Source organism: Pseudophryne corroboree, chromosome 6 (assembly GCF_028390025.1).
Source record: "Pseudophryne corroboree isolate aPseCor3 chromosome 6, aPseCor3.hap2, whole genome shotgun sequence".
In the NCBI taxonomy this organism is placed as follows: Eukaryota; Metazoa; Chordata; class Amphibia; order Anura; family Myobatrachidae; genus Pseudophryne; species Pseudophryne corroboree.
In genome coordinates, this window is record NC_086449.1 from 361412431 (window position 1) to 361431961 (window position 19531).

Below are 19531 nucleotides of genomic sequence, written 5' to 3' on the forward strand. Positions count from 1 at the left end.
TTGCAGACAATCCGCACTTGGGATGGGCGTCCAGCATCCACTACGGACTACGAGAAATAGAATTATCGGTAAGTAAATTCTTATTTTCTCTAACGTCCTAAGTGGATGCTGGGGACTCCGTAAGGACCATGGGGATTATACCAAAGCTCCCAAACGGGCGGGAGAGTGCGAATGACTCTGCAGCACCAAATGAGAGAACTCCAGGTCCTCCTCAGCCAGGGTATCAAATTTGTAGAATTTTACAAACGTATTTGCTCCTGACCAAGTAGCTGCTCGGCAAAGTTGTAAAGCCGAGACCCCTCGGGCAGCCGCCCAAGATGAGCCCACCTTCCTTGTGGAATGGGCTTTTACAGATTTTGGCTGTGGCAGGCCTGCCACAGAATGTGCAAGCTGAATTGTACTACAAATCCAACGAGCAATAGTCTGCTTAGAAGCAGGAGCACCCAGCTTGTTGGGTGCATACAGAATAAACAACGAGTCAGATTTTCTGACTCCAGCCGTCCTGGAAACCTATATTTCCAGGGCTCTGACAACGTCTAGCAACTTGGAGTCCTCCAAGTCCCTAGTAGCCGCAGGCACCACAATAGGTTGATTCAGGTGAAACGCTGAAAACCACCTTAGGGAGAAACTGAGGACAAGTCCTCAATTCCGCCCTGTCCGAATGGAAAATCAGATTGTCTTTTACAGGATAAAGCCGCCAATTCTGACACGCACCTGGCCCAGGCCAGGGCCAACAGCATGACCACTTTTCATGTGAGATATTTTAACTCCACATATTTAAGTGGTTCAAACCAATGTGACTTTTGGAACCCAAAAACTACATTTAGATCCCAAGGTGCCACTGGAGGCACAAAAGGAGGCTGTATATACAGTACCCCTTTCACAAACGTCTGAACTTCAGGGACTGTAGCTAGTTCTTTTTGGAAGAAAATTGACAGGGCCGAAATTTGAACCTTAATGGACCCCCATTTCAGGCCCATAGACACTCCCGTTTGCAGGAAATGTAGGAATCGACCTAGTTGAAAATTCCTCCGTCGGGGCCTTACTGGCCTCGCACCACGCAACATATTTTCGCCAAATGCGGTGATAATGTTTTGCGGTTATATCTTTCCTGGCTTTGATCAGGATAGGAATGACTTCATTCGGAATGCCTTTCTCCTTCAGGATCCGGCGTTCAACCGCCATGCCGTCAAACGCAGCCGCGGTAAGTCTTGGAACAGACAGGGTCCTTGCTGGAGCAGGTCCCTTCTTAGAGGTAGAGGCCACGGATCCTCCGTGAGCATCTCTTGAAGTTCCGGTTACCAAGTCCTTCTTGGCCAATCCGGAGCCACGAATATAGTGCTTACTCCTCTCCATCTTATCAATCTCAGTACCTTGGGTATGAGAGGCAGAGGAGGGAACACATACACTGACTGGTACACCCACTGTGTTACCAGAGCGTCTACAGCTATTGCCTGAGGGTCCCTTGACCTGGCGCAATACTTGTCGACTTTTATAAACATGTGGAAGACTTCTGGGTGAAGTCCCCACTCTCCCGGGTGGAGGTCGTGTCTGCTGAGGAAGTCTGCTTCCCAGTTGTCCACTCCCGGAATGAATACTGCTGACAGTGCTATCACATGATTTTCCGCCCAGCGAAGAATCCTTGCAGCTTCTGCCATTGCCCTTCTGCTTCTTGTGTCACCCTGTCTGTTTACGTGGGTGACTGCCGTGATGTTGTCCGAATGGATCAACTCCGGGTGACCTTGAAGCAGAGGTCTTGCTGAGCTTAGAGCATTGTAAATGGCCCTTAGCTTCAGGATATTTATGTGAAGTGATGTCTCCAGGCTTGACCATAAGCTCTGGAAATTCCTTCCCTGTGTGACTGCTCCCCAGCCTCGCAGGCTGGCATCCGTGGTCACCAGGACCCAGTCCTGAATGTGCGGCCCTCTAGAAGATGAGCACTCTGCAACCACCACAGGAGAGACACCCTTGTGCTTGGTGACAGGGTTATCCGCTGATGCATCTGAAGATGCGACCCGGACCATTTGTCCAGCAGGTCCCACTGGAAAGTTCTTGCGTGGAATCTGCCGAATGGGATTGCTTCATAGGAAGCCACCATTTTTCCCAGAACCATTTCATTGATGTACTGAGACTTGGCTCGGTTATAGGAGGTTCCCGACTAGCTCAGATAACTCCCTGACTTTCTCCTCCGGGAGAAACACCTTTTTCTGGACTGTGTCCAGGATCATCCCTAGGAACAGAAGACGAGTCGTCGGAATCAGCTGTGATTTTGGAATATTGAGAATCCAATCGTGCTGCCGCAACACTACCTGAGATAGTGCTACACCGACCTCCAACTGTTCCCTGGATCTTACCCTTATCAGGGAATTGTCCAAGTAAGGGATAACTAAAATTCCCTTCCTTCGAAGGAGTATCATCATTTCGGCCATTACCTTGGTAAAGACCCGGGGTGCCGTGGACCATCCATACGGCAGCGTCTGAAACTGATAGTGACAGTTATGTACCATAAACCTGAGGTACCCTTGGTGAGAAGGGTAAATTGGGACATGAAGGTAAGCATCCTTGATGTCCCAAGACATCATGTAGTCCCCGTCTTCCAGGTTCGCAATCACTGCTCTGAGTGACTCAATCTTGAATTTGAACCTCCGTACGTAAGTGTTCAAGATTTTAGATTTAGAATCGGTCTCACGAGCCGTCCGGCTTCGGTACCACAACAGTGTGGAATAATACCCCGTTCCCTGTTGCAGGAGGGGTACCTTGATTATCACCTGCTGGGAATACAGCTTGTGAATGGCTTCCAAAACTGCCTCCCTGTCAGAAGGAGACATCGGTAAAGCCGACTTTAGGAAACGGCGAGGGGGAGACGTCTCGAATTCCAATTTGTACCCCTGAGATATCACCTGAAGGATCCAGGGGTCTACTTGCGAGTGAGCCCACTGCGCGCTGAAATTCATTGAGACGGGCCCCACTGTGCCTGATTCTGCTTGTAAAGCCCCAGCGTCATACTGAGGGCTTGGCAGAGGCGGGAGAGGGCTTCTGTTCCTGGGAACTGGCTGATTTCTGCAGCCTTTTTCCTCTCCCTCTGTCACGGGGCAGAAATGAGGAACCTTTTGCCCGCTTGCCCACGAAAAGACTGCGCCTGATAATACGGCGTCTTCTTATGTTGAGAGGCGACCTGGGGTACAAACGTGGATTTCCCAGCTGTTGCCGTGGCCACCAGGTCTGAAAGACCGACCCCAAATTACTCCTCCCCTTAATAAGGCAATACTTCCAAATGCCGTTTGGAATCCGCATCACCCGACCACTGTCGTGTCCATAACCCTCTACTGGCAGAAATGGACAACGTACTTAGACTTGATGCCAGTCGGCAAATATTCCGCTGTGCATCACGCATATATAGAAATGCATCTTTTAAATGCTCTATAGGCAATAATATACTGTCCCTATCTAGGGTATCAATATTTTCAGTCAGGGAATCTGACCACGCCAACCCAGCACTGCACATCCAGGCTGAGGCGATTGCTGGTCGCAGTATAACACCAGTATGTGTGTAAATACATTTTAGGATACCCTCCTGCTTTCTATCAGCAGGATCCTTAAGGGCGGCCATCTCAGGAGAGGGTAGAGCCCTTGTTCTTACAAGCGTGTGAGCGCTTTATCCACCCTAGGGGGTGTTTCCCAACGCACCCTAACCTCTGGCGGGAAAGGATATAATGCCAATAACATTTTAGAATTTATCAGTTGTTATCGGGGGGAAACCCACGCATCATCACACACCTCATTTAATTTCTCAGATTCAGGAAAACTACAGGTAGTTTTTCCTCACCGAACATAATACCCCTTTTTGGTGGTACTCGTATTATCAGAAATGTGTAAAACATTTTTCATTGCCTCAATCATGTAACGTGTGGCCCTACTGGAAGTCACATTTGTCTCTTCACCGTCGACACTGGAGTCAGTATCCGTGTCGGCGTCTATATCTGCCATCTGAGGTAACGGGCGCTTTAGAGCCCCTGACGGCATATGAGACGTCTGGACAGGCACAAGCTGAGTAGCCGGCCGTCTCATGTCAACCATTGTCTTTTATACAGAGCTGACACTGTCACGTAATTCCTTCCAACAGTTCATCCACTCAGGTGTTGACCCCCTAGGGGGTGACATCACTATTACAGGCAATCTGCTCAGTCTCCACATCATTTTTCTCCTCATACATGTCGACACAAACGTACCGACACACAGCACACACACAGGGAATGCTCTGATAGAGGACAGGACCCCACACTAGCCCTTTGGGAAGACAGAGGGAGAGTTTGCCAGCACACACCAGAGCGCTATATATATATATATATATATATATATATATATATATATATATATATATATATATATATATATACACATACATACATACACAGGGATAACCTTACAGCAGCTATAAGGGGAAAAACACTTCTATATCTTTAATACTGCGCGTAATTAGTGCCCCCCTCTCTTTTTTTTAACCCTTTCTGTAGTGTAGTGACTGCAGGGGAGAGCCAGGGAGCTTCCCTCCAACGGAGCTGTGAGGGAAAATGGCGCCAGTGTGCTGAGGAGATAAGGCCGCCGATAAGGGGGCGGAGCCTATCTCCCGTTTTTCTGTGTATTCTGGCAGGGGTTAAATTCATCCATATAGCCCAGGAGCTATATGTGATGCATTTTTTGCCATCCAAGGTGTTTTTATTGCGTCTCAGGGCGCCCCCCCCCCAGCGCCCTGCACCCTCAGTGACCGGAGTGTGAAGTGTGCTGAGAGCAATGGCGCACAGCTGCAGTGCTGTGCGCTACCTTGTTGAAGACAGGACGTCTTCTGCCGCCGATTTTCCGGACCTCTTCTGTCTTCTGGCTCTGTAAGGGGGCCGGCGGCGCGGCTCTGGGACCTATCCATGGCTGGGCCTGTGATCGGTCCCTCTGGAGCTAATGTCCAGTAGCCTAAGAAGCCCAATCCACTCTGCACGCAGGTGAGTTCGCTTCTTCTCCCTTAGTCCCTCGATGCAGTGAGCCTGTTGCCAGCAGGTCTCACTGAAAATAAAAAACCTAAAACTAAACTTTTCACTAAGCAGCTCAGGAGAGCCACCTAGTGTGCACCCTTCTCGTTCGGGCACAAAAATCTAACAGGCTTGGAGGAGGGTCATAGGGGGAGGAGCCAGTGCACACCAGGTAGTTCTAAAGCTTTACTTTTGTGCCCAGTCTCCTGCGGAGCCGCTATTCCCCATGGTCCTTACGGAGTCCCCAGCATCCACTTAGGACGTTAGAGAAATAAAAATGAGATTTTAATACCTCGTAGTCCATAAGGGATACTGGGGTCTTAGTATGATGGGAAATAGATGGGGTCCAAAGGAGCCGATTCACTTTCAATTTCTTCAACTGGGTGTGCTGGCTCCCCCCTTCTATGCCCCCTCCCACAGCAGGTATAGGTAAAACTGTGCCCGAAGGAGAAATGACATACTTGAGAGGAGCATAACAACGAGTGGTGAGATTCACACACCAGCACAACAATAACAGAAAAACGACCAGCAACGGCTGGTAACAAAACAGCAAAGGCTGAATAGGTAAAACTTTGACAAAGAAAAAACCTGCAGACAAGACAACACACTAAGATGGGCGCTCAGTATCCCTTATGGGCTATGAGAAAATAAGAATTTACTTACCGATAATTCTATTTCTCATAGTCCGTAGTGGATGCTGGGGACTCCGAAAGGACCATGGGGGATAGCGGCTCCGCAGGAGACTGGGCACAAAGTAAAAGCTTTAGGACTAGCTGGTGTGCACTGGCTCCTCCCCCTATGACCCTCCTCCAAGCCTCAGTTAGGATACTGTGCCCGGACGAGCGTACACAATAAGGAAGGATTTTGAATCCCGGGTAAGACTCATACCAGCCACACCAATCACACCGTACAACTTGTGATCTGAACCCAGTTAACAGCATGATAACAGAAGGAGCCTCTGAAAAGATGGCTCACAACAACAATAACCCGATTTTTGTAACAATAACTATGTACAAGTAATGCAGACAATCCGCACTAGGGATGGGCGCCCAGCATCCACTACGGACTATGAGAAATAGAATTATCGGTAAGTAAATTCTTATTTTCTCTGACGTCCTAGTGGATGCTGGGGACTCCGAAAGGACCATGGGGATTATACCAAAGCTCCCAAACGGGCGGGAGAGTGCGGATGACTCTGCAGCACTGAATGAGAGAACTCCAGGTCCTCCTCAGCCAGGGTATCAAATTTGTAGAATTTAGCAAACGTGTTTGCCCCTGACCAAGTAGCTGCTCGGCAAAGTTGTAAAGCCGAGACCCCTCGGGCAGCCGCCCAAGATGAGCCCACTTTCCGTGTGGAATGGGCTTTTACAGATTTTGGCTGTGGCAGGCCTGCCACAGAATGTGCAAGCTGAATTGTACTACAAATCCAACGAGCAATCGTCTGCTTAGAAGCAGGAGCACCCAGCTTGTTGGGTGCATACAGGATAAACAGCGAATCAGATTTCCTGACTCCAGCCGTCCTGGAAACATATATTTTCAGGGCCCTGACTACGTCCAGCAACTTGGAATCCTCCAAGTCCCTAGTAGCCGCAGGCACCACAATAGGCTGGTTTAAGTGAAATGCTGAAACCACCTTAGGGAGAAATTGAGGACGAGTCCTCAATTCTGCCCTGTCCGTATGAAAAATTAGGTAAGGGCTTTTATAGGATAAAGCCGCCAATTCTGAGACACGCCTGGCTGAAGCCAGGGCTAACAACATTACCACTTTCCATGTGAGATATTTTAAGTCCACAGTGGTGAGTGGTTCAAACCAATGTGATTTTAGGAATCCCAAAACTACATTGAGATCCCAAGGTGCCACTGGAGGCACAAAAGGAGGCTGTATATGCAGTACCCCCTTGACAAACGTCTGAACTTCAGGAACAGAAGCCAGTTCTTTTTGGAAGAATATTGACAGGGCCGAAATTTGAACCTTAATGGACCCTAATTTGAGGCCCATAGACAGTCCTGTTTGCAGGAAATGCAGGAAACGACCCAGTTGAAATTCCTCTGTAGGGGCCTTCCTGGCCTCGCACCACGCAACATATTTACGCCAAATACGGTGATAATGTTGTATGGTTACATCCTTCCTGGCTTTGATCAGGGTAGGGATGACTTCATCCGGAAAGCCTTTTTCCTTCAGGATCCGGCGTTCAACCGCCATGCCGTCAAACGCAGCCGCGGTAAGTCTTGGAACAGACGTGGTCCCTGCTGGAGCAGGTCCTTTCTTAGAGGTAGAGGCCACGGGTCTTCCGTGAGCATCTCTTGAATTTCCGGGTACCAAGTCCTTCTTGGCCAATCCGGAGCCAAGAGTATAGTCTTTACTCCTCTCCTTCTTATGATTCTCAGTACTTTTGGTATGAGAGGAAGAGGAGGGAACACATACACTGACTGGTACACCCACGGTGTTACCAGAGCGTCCACAGCTATTGCCTGAGGGTCCCTTGACCTGGCGCCATATCTGTCCAGTTTTTTGTTGAGGCGGGACGCCATCATGTCCACCTTTGATTTTTCCCAACGGTTCACAATCATGTGGAAGACTTCTGGGTGAAGTCCCCACTCCCCCGGGTGAAGATCGTGTCTGCTGAGGAAGTCTGCTTCCCAGTTGTCCACTCCCGGAATGAACACTGCTGACAGTGCTATCACATGATTCTCCGCCCAGCGAAGAATCCTTGCCACTTCCATCATTGCCCTCCTGTTTCTTGTGCCGCCCTGTCTGTTTACGTGGGCGACTGCCGTGATGTTGTCCGACTGGATCAACACCGGCTGACCCTGAAGCAGAGGTCTTGCCTGACTTAGGGCATTGTAAATGGCCCTTAGTTCCAGGATATTTATGTGAAGTGACGTTTCCATGCTTGACCACAAGCCCTGGAAATTTCTTCCCTGTGTGACTGCTCCCCAGCCTCTCAGGCTGGCATCCGTGGTCACCAGGACCCAATCCTGAATGCCGAATCTGCGGCCCTCTAGGAGATGAGCACTCTGTAACCACCACAGGAGAGACACCCTTGTCCTTGGAGACAGGGTTATCCGCTGATGCATTTGAAGATGCGATCCGGACCATTTGTCCAGCAGATCCCACTGAAAAGTTCTTGCGTGGAATCTGCCGAATGGAATCGCTTCGTAAGAAGCCACCATCTTTCCCAGGACCCTTGTGCATTGATGTACTGACACTTGGCCTGGTCTTAGGAGGTTCCTGACTAGGTCGGATAACTCCTTGGCTTTCTCCTCCGGGAGAAACACCTTTTTCTGTACTGTGTCCAGAATCATCTCTAGGAACAGCAGACGTGTCGTCGGAATCAGCTGCGATTTTGGAATATTTAGAATCCATCCGTGCTGTCGTAGTACTACTTGAGATAGTGCTACTCCGACCTCTAACTGTTCTCTGGACCTTGCCCTTATCAGGAGATCGTCCAAGTAAGGGATAATTAAGACGCCTTTTCTTCGAAGAAGAATCATCATTTCGGCCATTACCTTGGTAAAGACCCGGGGTGCCGTGGACAATCCAAACGGCAGCGTCTGAAACTGATAGTGACAGTTCTGTACCACAAACCTGAGGTACCCTTGGTGAGAAGGGCAAATTGGGACATGGAGGTAAGCATCCTTGATGTCCAGAGACACCATATAGTCCCCTTCTTCCAGGTTCGCTATCACTGCTCTGAGTGACTCCATCTTGAACTTGAACCTTTTAATGTAAGTGTTCAAGGATTTCAGATTTAAAATGGGTCTCACCGAGCCGTCCGGCTTCGGTACCACAAACAGCGTGGAATAATACCCCTTTCCCTGTTGTAGGAGGGGTACCTTGATTATCACCTGCTGGGAATACAGCTTGTGAATGGCTTCCAATACCGCCTCCCTGTCGGGGGGAGACGTTGGTAAAGCAGACTTCAGGAACCGGCGAGGGGGAGACGTTTCGAATTCCAATTTGTACCCCTGAGATACTACCTGCAGGATCCAGGGGTCCACTTGCGAGTGAGCCCACTGCGCGCTGAAATTCTTGAGACGGGCCCCCACCGTGCCTGAGTCCGCTTGTAAGGCCCCAGCGTCATGCTGAGGACTTGGCAGAAGCGGGGGAGGGCTTCTGTTCGTGGGAAGAGGCTGTTTGCTGCAGTCTTTTTCCCCTTCCTCTGCGGCGGGGCAGATATGAGTGGCCTTTTGCCCGCTTGCCCTTATGGGGACGAAAGGACTGAGCCTGAAAAGACGGTATCTTTTTCTGCTGCGAGGTGACTTGGGGTAAAAAGGTGGATTTTCCAGCCGTTGCCGTGGCCACCAGGTCCGATAGACCGACCCCAAATAACTCCTCCCCTTTATACGGCAATACTTCCATATGCCGTTTGGAATCCACATCCCCTGACCACTGTCGCGTCCATAATCCTCTTCTGGCAGAAATGGACATCGCACTTACTCTTGATGCCAGAGTGCAAATATCCCTCTGTGCATCTCGCATATATAGAAATGCATCCTTTAAATGCTCTATAGTCAATAATATATTGTCCCTGTCCAGGGTATCAATATTTTCAGTCAGGGAATCCGACCAAGCCACCCCAGCACTGCACATCCAGGCTGAGGCGATTGCTGGTCGCAGTATAATACCAGTATGTGTGTATATACTTTTAAGGATATTTTCCAGCTTCCTATCAGCTGGTTCCTTGAGGGCGGCCGTATCAGGAGACGGTAACGCCACTTGTTTTGATAAGCGTGTGAGCGCCTTATCTACGCTAGGGGGTGTTTCCCAACGCGCCCTAACCTCTGGCGGGAAAGGGTATAATGCCAATAATTTTTTTAGAAATTAGCAGTTTTTTATCGGGGGAAACCCACGCTTCATCACACCCCTCATTTAATTCATCTGATTCGGGAAAAACTACGGGTAGTTTTTTCACACCCCACATAATACCCTTTTTTGTGGTACTTGTAGTATCAGAAATGTTCAAAACCTCCTTCATTGCCGTGATCATGTAACGTGTGGCCCTACTGGAAAATACGTTTGTTTCCTCACCGTCGACACTGGAGTCAGTGTCCGTGTCTGTATCGACCTGAGGTAACGGGCGTTTTATAGCCCCTGACGGTGTTTGAGACGCCTGTACAGGTATTAACTGATTTGCCGGCTGTCTCATGTCGTCAACAGTCTTTTGTAAAGTGCCGACACTATCACGTAATTCTTTCCATAAGACCATCCAGTCAGGTGTCGACTCCCTAGGGGGTGACATCACTAACACAGGCAATTGCTCCGCCTCCACACCATTTTCCTCCTCATACATGTCGACACAGCGTACCGACACACAGCACACACACAGGGAATGCTCTGACAGAGGACAGGACCCCACTAGCCCTTTGGGGAGACAGAGGGAGAGTTTGCCAGCACACACCAGAGCGCGATTATATATATATATATATATATATATATATATATATATATATATATATATATGTATGTATGTATGTATGTATGTATGTATGTATATATATATATATATATATATATATATATATACACACACACACACACACAGGGATAACCTTATATAAGTGTTTTTCCCTAATAAAGCTGCTGTATATATTAATATGCCAATTTAGTGCCCCCCCTCTCTTGTTTTACCCTGTTTCTGTAGTGCAGGACTGCAGGGGAGAGTCAGGGAGCCTTCCTCCAACGGAGCTGTGAGGAAAAAATGGCGCTTGTGTGCTGAGGAGATAGGCTCCGCCCCTTTTTCGGCGGCCTTTCTCCCGCTTTTTTGTGGAAAACTGGCAGGGGTTAAATACATCCATATAGCCCAGGAGCTATATGTGATGTATTTTTAGCCATTTAAGGTATTTTCATTGCGTCCCAGGGCGCCCCCCCCCCCCAGCGCCCTGCACCCTCAGTGACCGGAGTGTGAAGTGTGCTGAGAGCAATGGCGCACAGCTGCGGTGCTGTGCGCTACCTTATTGAAGACAGGACGTCTTCTGCCGCCGATTTTCCGGACCTCTTCTGTCTTCTGGCTCTATAAGGGGGCCGGCGGCGCGGCTCTGGGACCTATCCATGGCTGGGCCTGTGATCGGTCCCTCTGGAGCTAATGTCCAGTAGCCTAAGAAGCCCAATCCACTCTGCACGCAGGTGAGTTCGCTTCTTCTCCCCTTAGTCCCTCGATGCAGTGAGCCTGTTGCCAGCAGGTCTCACTGAAAATAAAAAAACCTATTTAAAAACTTTTACTCTAAGCAGCTCAGGAGAGCCACCTAGATTGCACCCTTCTCGTTCGGGCACAAAATCTTAACTGAGGCTTGGAGGAGGGTCATAGGGGGAGGAGCCAGTGCACACCAGCTAGTCCTAAAGCTTTTACTTTGTGCCCAGTCTCCTGCGGAGCCGCTATCCCCCATGGTCCTTTCGGAGTCCCCAGCATCCACTAGGACGTTAGAGAAAGGGATTTACCGGTAGGTAATTAAAATCCTGTTTTCTCTAGCATCCATAAGGGATATTGGGGAGACATAGTACGATGGGGACGTCCCAAAGCTTCCAGAACGAGTGGCAATGTGCGGTGACGTTTGCAGCACTGCCTCTTTGGCCAGGGTATCAAACTTGTAGAACTTCACAAAGGTGTTCTTCCCCGACCAGGTAGCAGCCGAAATCTGGGACTTTATGGATCACAACCTCAGGCCCATATCCACACCTGCTTGCAGGAAGAGGAGAAACCGTCCCAGTTGAAACTCCACCAGTTGAAACCACCGTAGGAACCTTCTTTGACTCGCACCAAGATACATATTTTTTCCAAATACAATGGTAATGTTTAGACGTTACTCCTGTCCTAGCCTGTATCAGAGTAGGAATAACCTTGTTCGGAATGCCCTTCTGAGCTAACATCTGGCGTTCAACCTCCATGCCGTCAAACGTAGCCGCGGTAAGTCTTGATAAACGATCGGCCCCTGCTGCAGCAGGTCCTCCCGAAGAGGAAGTAGATCCACATACCAAGCCCTTCTAGTCCAATCCGGTGCAATGAGGATCGCCTGAACTCTTGTTCTCCTTATGAGTTTTAGAACTCTTGGAATGAGTAGAAGTGGAGGAAACACGTACACCGACTGGAAGACCCACGGAGTCACTAGGGCGTCCACCGCCACGACTTGCGGGTCCCTCAACCTGGAACAATACCGCCAAAGCTTCTTGTTGAGACGAGAGGCCATCATGTCTATTTGAGGTACACCCTAAAGATCCGTTACCTCCGTGAACACCTCCAGATGGAGTCCTCACTCTCCTGGATGGAGATAGTGTCTGCTGAGGAAGTCCGCTTCCCAGTTGTCTACTCCCGGAATGAAGATTGCCGACAGCGCCAACGCGTGTTTTTCTGCCCAGAAGATGAATCGTGTTACCTCTGACATTGCAGCTCAGCTCTTCGTTCCGCACTGTCGGTTTAAGTAAGCCACTGTAGTTACATTGTCTGACTGCACTTGAATGGCTTGATCTCGCAGAAGATGGGCCGCTTGGAGAAGACCGTTGTAGACGGCTCTTAGTTCCAGAATTATTATTGGTAGGCTGGATTCCAGGCTTGACCACCTTCCTTGGAAGGTTTCCTCCTGAGTGACTGCGCCCCAGCCCCGGAGGCTTGCATCCGTTGTTAGAAGGATCCAGTCCCAAATCCCAAACTTGCGGCCCTCCAGAAGGTGAGGTAATTGGAGCTCCCAGAAGAGTGAAATCCTGGCCTTTGGCGACAGACGTATTCTCTGGTGCACGTGTAGATGAGATCCTGACCACTTGTCCAGGAGGTCCAGTTGGAATGACCAAACATGAAACCTCCCATACTGGAGAGACTCATAAGAGGTCACCATCTTTCCCAGAAGGCAAATGCATTGATGAACCGACACCCGGGCTGGCTTCAGGACATCCCAGACCATTGTTTGCATAACCAATGCTTTACCTGTGGAAGAAACACCCTCTGCACCTCCATGTCGAGGTGCATCCCCAGAAAGGACAACCTCCTGGTTGGCTCCAAATGTGATTTTGGAAGGTTCAGAATACAACCGTGGACTCTGAGTAGGTGGGCCGTGAGAACAATGGACTGCAACAGCTTCTCCTTTATCAGCAGATCATCCAGATATGGAATGATGTTCACCCCCTGTTTGCGGAGGAGAACTATCATCTCCGCCATCACCTTGGAAAATACCCTGGGTGCTGTGGAGAGGCCGAATGGCAGGGCCTGGAACTGGAAATGACAGTCCAACAATGCGAAGCGGAGATAAGCCTGATGCGGCAGCCAAATCGGAATGTGGAGGTGCGCATCCTTGATATCCAGGGATACCAGGAATTCCCCCTCCTCCAGACCTGATATCACTGCCCTTAGAGACTCCATTTTGAACTTGAACTCCCTCAGAAAGGGGTTTAGTGATTTTATGTTCAGAATGGGCCTGACAGAACCATCCGGTTTCTGTACCACGAATAGGTTTGAATCGTAACCATTGTTTTGCATATGAGGTGATACTGGCACAATGACCTGTGTCTCCACCAACTTCTGGACGGCTTCTTGCAGGACAGTCCTATCTGCCAGCAGAGCTGGCAAGCCTGATTTGAAAAATCTGTGAATTTTGAAATTCTAGTCTGTACCCTGAGACATATCTCACACCCAGGGGTCCAGGTTGGACGACACTCAGATGTGACTAAAATGACAGTGTCGCTCCCACCGGCCTCACCTCCGGGGCGTGCAGTCCACCGTCATGCGGAGGACTCTGGTGTACCTGAAGCCGGTTTCTGTTCCTGGGAACCTGCAGCAGCAGGTTTCTTGGACTTGGGCCGACCTCCCCGAAAGAAGGTGTTGGACGGCCTGGCCTTTCTGGGCTTGGCAGCCCGAAAGGGCTGTGATTCAGCTGAAGAAAAGGGTTTCTTCGGAGCAGGTGTAGCTGAGGGAAGAAAAGGGGACTTACCCGATGTAGCCGTGGAGATCCACGCATCTAGCGCTTCCCCAAAGAGAGCCTGACCTGTATAGGGTAGGGACCCCACACTTCTCCTGGATTTCGCATTGGCAGACCACTGACGCAGCCACAGTCCTCGAAGAGCGGAGACAGACATGGAAGAAATTCCTGCAGCCATGGAACCCAGGTCTTTAATGGATTCCACCAGAAATCCTGCTGAATCCTGAATGTGACGCAAAAACAATTATACATCACACTTATCCATAGTATCCAAATCTTCAAGAAACGTGCCTGACCACTTTACTATAGCGTTGGCAATCCAAGCACTGGCAATAGTAGAACGTAGTATTGCCCCTGAAGCCGTGTACATGGATTTGAGCGTATTATCAATTTTACGATCAGCCGGCTCTTTCAAGGTGGTATATCCTGGAACAGGTTTAACCACCCTTTTTTGAGTCTGGATACTGACGCGTCAACAATAGGTGGGTTTTCCCATTTTTTTTTCCTATCCACCGTCAGGGAAAGGAAACGCTACCTGGACCCTTTTAGGGATCTGGAATTTTTTCTCAGGGTTTTACCAAGCCTTTTCAAAAATAGCATTTAATTCTTTTGACGCAGGGAAGGTTAGCGAGGCTTTCTTATTTTCCATTAAGTAAGCCTCCTCAACCAGCTTTGGTGGTGTTTCAGCAATATTCAACACATCCCTAATGGCCTCTATCATCAACTGCACCCCTTTTGCAAGAGATGCTGCCCCCCGCAACACAACCCCGTCACCTTCCGCTGTGTCAGAATCAGAATCCGTGTTGTCTTGCATGATCTGTGCAAGAGCACGATTTTGGGAATATACAGCGTGGGGCCCTGAGGTACCAGAACTGGGCCAGACTGCCATACTACAGTTCTGTAAAGCCCGAGTTGCAGATTAATTTTGTGCAACCCCATTAGAAATCTGAGAAATCAGTTTTGATAGAGGATAACCACTCAGGCTCCCTTGCAGTTATCTGTGCTAAGCCAGTGCAATCCTGATTACATGGAATGGGATAATCCTGAGAGGACATATTTTCTGCAGCATATGACACAGAGTCCCTGGACATAGCTTAATGAAGACCAGACAGTACACACACACACACACACACACACACACACACACACAGGGGAGGACAAACAGGGTTTCACCCCCAAGAATGGCAAGAAAGACACATAGATTGAAGCCAACCCAAACACACAGCACTTTTACCAAAGGGAGACCCCTTGTCAGCGCTGACTGTGCACCTTAATAGGATACACAGTCGTATTGCAGCCTCCCCCCCTTCTACAACCCCCTGGTGCTGTTTACAGATAGCTGTACCGCTGAGCCATCCCCGGAGCGCAGTGAATACTGCGCGCCTACCCTGTTGCCACCATCTTCACACCGACCCCCCGCTTGCTAGGGGGGTCGGTGTCTCACTCGCCACAGATTCTTCAGCTCTGCGCAAGGGGGTGGCGGCATGCTGCTGGGGCGAGCGGTCCCCTGTGGATAAGAACGATCAGACCCCTCTGGAGCTCAGTGTCCAGTCAGCGGAGACAGTGGCTCAGACCCCGCAGGGCGGACACTGCTCCCGCCCTCAGTCCCTCGCTGCAGGGAGGATGTTGCCAGAAGACTCCCTGTAAAACAAAAAAACTCTAAAAACAACATTTTATTAGGAAAACTCAGGAGAGCTTCTCTAGCTGTGACTGGCTCCTCCGGGCACATTTTCTAAACTGAGTCTGGTAGGAGGGACATAGAGGGAGGAGTCAGCCCACACTCTCAAACTCTTCAAGTGCCAATGGCTCCTGGTGGACCCATGCAAACAAATAAACGATAAAAAACTAGCGCTGCTGAGGTTTTATAAATTATTAAAACATTAAAACAGTAGAACTTTCACAATAAAACATCTGATGTGGGAGTTTTAGAAACAAAATGCTTCATCCACAATCTGCCCTCAAATGGCTCCACGTATTTAGAAAGACACTCACATCAATATTCAGCCTCGCGTTCCTATAAGGGTATCTTTATGGCTATAGGAAATAGCTGGTGCTCTTTTCAATCAGAGTGAACCATAAGCAGTGATCGCGCTGATCCCAAAAAATAGTGGGTCCCAGGGACCCCTCACTTTCAAAAATTGGGGTCCTACCGGTGTTTTTCTGGGTCCCATCGGAAAGAAGGTTCTTATTAATCTTAATCTTGTTTGGACACTACAAAAGTGTTGCAAGATGGGGGGGATGGGGTGACAGTGCTGCTGGGCTGTGTAGCATGCAGGACACCCTGCACCAGAGCTGTAACTAGACATTTTGGTGCCCTTAGGTAGAAAGTGAATTGGTGTTCCACCTTACTAGACCATAAAGCAGAGGCAGTGCGCGCCGAAGGCGCGCTGCAAAATTTGAGGGGCATGGCTTCATGGGGAAAGGGTGTGGCCACATATTAGTGCCAATTGACATTACACCACACAGTAGTGCCGCTTATACAGATTGCACCATGTAGAACCTCCTATACACACTACGCCAGGTACAGCACGTTATACACATTGCACCAGGTACAGCACGTTATACACATTGCACCAGGTACAGCACGTCATAAACTTTGCTCCAAGTAGAGCACATTATACACATTGTGCCAGGTAGAACACGTTATTCACATTGCGCCAGGCAGAGCACGTTGCGCCAGTTAGAGCACATTATTATACACATTGCGCCCAGTAGAGCTCGTTATACACACTGCGCCCGGTAGAGCACGTTACACACAATGCGCCCGGTAGAGCACGTTACACACAATGCGCCCGGTAGAGCACGTTACACACAATGCGCCCGGTAGAGCACGTTACACACAATGCGCCCGGTAGAGCACGTTACACACAATGCGCCCGGTAGAGCACGTTACACACAATGCGCCAGGTAGAGCACGTTATATACATTGCACCAGGTAGAGCACGTTATATACATTGCACCAGGTAGAACACTTAAGACACATTGCACCAGGTAAAGCAAATATAAACATTGCACAAGGTAGAGCACGTTGCGCCCGGTAGAGCACGTTACACACGTTGCGCCCGGTAGAGCACGTTACACACGTTGCGCCCGGCAGAGCACGTTACACACGTTACGCCCGGCAGAGCGCGTTACACACGTTGCGCCCGGCAGAGCACGTTACACACGTTGCGCCAGGCAGAGCACGTTACACACTATAGCCACCATCTCGGACCCCCAGTTGTCGTCCCCAGACACAGTGATCACGGGAACACGTTGTGGGGAGTGCGTATGATTGGCACTGTGAGAGTGTGTAATGGGCACTGTGTGGGTATTGGGGGTGTGTGTAATGGGCACTGTGTGGTTGGTGGGGTGCATGTGATGGCACTGTGTGGCTTTGGAGGGTGTGGGTATATGGGGGTGGGGTAACTATGCTGGTCAATATGTGTTGGTGAATGCTGGGCACTGCTCTCACCATCCCTCTCAAACCCCTCCAATAGCCCGGCTATCACTGACAGTGTCATTTCTCTCCCAACAAGGGCTGCCCCTGAGTTCTGCTAGCACTTGGAGCATGTTGTCCCTCCACAAGAGAGAGAGGTGGTCAATGACAGAGGACTGTTAGACGGGGAGGAGGAGCTGTTGGTGCCTTTCACTCCCGTATGCAGCTGCGGCACCCGGCGTACCGAACTGCAGCGTTAATAGGCTTTCTCGGTGGCCACCTGTCTCCTCCCCATCCCGGCGCTGCTATGCACTTCTCCCCCTCACGGCCACTCAGGATGCGGGGGCATGCGCCAGTAAATTCCAAGGCTAGGCGCGGCATCCACAACGCCGAGTTCTGAGTGGCCGCGGCGGTGAGGGGTAGAAGTGCATAGCAGCACCGGGATGGGGATGAGACAGGTGGCCGCCGATAAAGCCTGTTAACGCTGCAGTTCGGTCAGCCTTCTGAGTACGCCGGGTGCCGCAGCTGCATATGGGAGTGAAAGGTAGCAACAGCTCCTCCTCCCCGTCTAACAAACAGTCCTCCTGGAAGCCTCGCTATTGGAGGGGTATGAGAGGGAGACTATTGTGATTGGCCGCTGGACCAGGAGACCTAAAAGGCACCACAGGATTGGCCGCTGGACCCAGAAACTTCAAAGAAGCCACAAGATTGGCAGCGGGACCCGGCGGAGAGATCAAAGGAGCTACAGGACTGCTTACAACGGAGCGCGTCCCCAGGGACGCACTCATTTTGTAAAAGCGAGTCCCCGATTCTCATTATGGGGTAAAATACGCGCTATAGCGCGTTTTTGCGATCACTGCATAAGAATGACACTTACATTGAAGTTCAGTCTCGAGTGCACTGAAAGGTTTCTTTTTATTTCTCCACTCACTGCAGACAGGAGACAGGCAGACGGTAGTGCTTAAAAATGTACACGAATTTATTCATGAAGCATAAAAACACACAAATACTGCAACACACGTCCCGCAGCTGATGGATGGTCGTCACAGCATAAAAACTTCAACCGGTTTCAAGGATTCTCTCCCCTTTGTCAAAAAGACCTTGTCAAAGTCGAAAAATATTGTAGTATACACACCACGTACTAACAACACACACATGCCCGCTGCGCGTGCACTTGTTCCGCCGTGCGTGCACATATCCGCAATTTGCGTATGGTCGCTCCCGCGGTCCTGCGCGTGGTATGGGTATTTACGGCGGAGTTTGTGAGCGCATAGAGGGTTATCAAAACATTACATATTTAATCCAAATAGTGCACATTGTACACATAGCCCCCCCTGCACCAGATCAGCAATTATCAACAGTTTAAATGATTCCAGGACTAAGGGATTCGCCTTTGCATGATAGGAAGGGACAGACTAAGGTTAGAAGGTGATGTCTAGTATCCAGCTGTAGGGTATTTTAAGGGTAACATTCTGGTGTTGGTTAGAGGAAGATCGCATGTTCCTGCGTATAGTTATGTGCAGAAGTAGAATATAGATATAAACTGTATATTATGTATGTGGCGGGAATCCAGAGGAGACCACCCACAAGAGCAGTTGAGGAAGACATCGCCCACCTTTTCAAATCAACCTATGACCTCTCCTGTAATGTAAAGATGCATCTCTGTGTCCAATGGACAGGGATTGCAGTATCCATTGTATTGCTTTTGGAAGTAGTGTATAAAAAGCCTGTTGCTGCCTGGCCGGTCAGAAGATAATACGTTAATACGCTATCTACCTGATTAGCGGAGGACTGGACCAGGAAGCGCATGCGAATATTCTCACGTATGTACATTGACTGTAGCCATTTACTCTGTTGTATTATAGTGTATAAATTGTATTGTTATCCCCTTCCAGATATATACGCTGAGGTGTCAGAGCCCAGTGTTTAACTACAAATCGGTGTTGTGTCCTCTTTTCCCTGCTAGAGGTTTAAAGCGTATTACATTACCTAACTGTAAAAGGTTTAAAAGTGTATTGATAAAGGTGTGTACGCGCTGCGGGTACTTTGTACCGTCAGCGCTGCATAAGGTTTTAGGTGTAACATCATTGCAGTGCTTTGCTGCATAAGGTTTAGAGTGTAATAATATCATTGCATTGCATTACTAATAAGGTTTAAAGTATATCAAGAGTGCGCGCGCGCTGTGTGT

At 49.4% G+C, this 19531-nt stretch overlaps 1 protein-coding gene across 4 annotated transcripts in view; it reads right to left on the minus strand.

Annotated features, from left to right (window-relative positions):
* NCAPH2 (non-SMC condensin II complex subunit H2) overlaps positions 1-19531 on the minus strand; it is a 272518-nt gene that overhangs the window by 242246 nt on the left and 10741 nt on the right. The window lies entirely within an intron of this gene.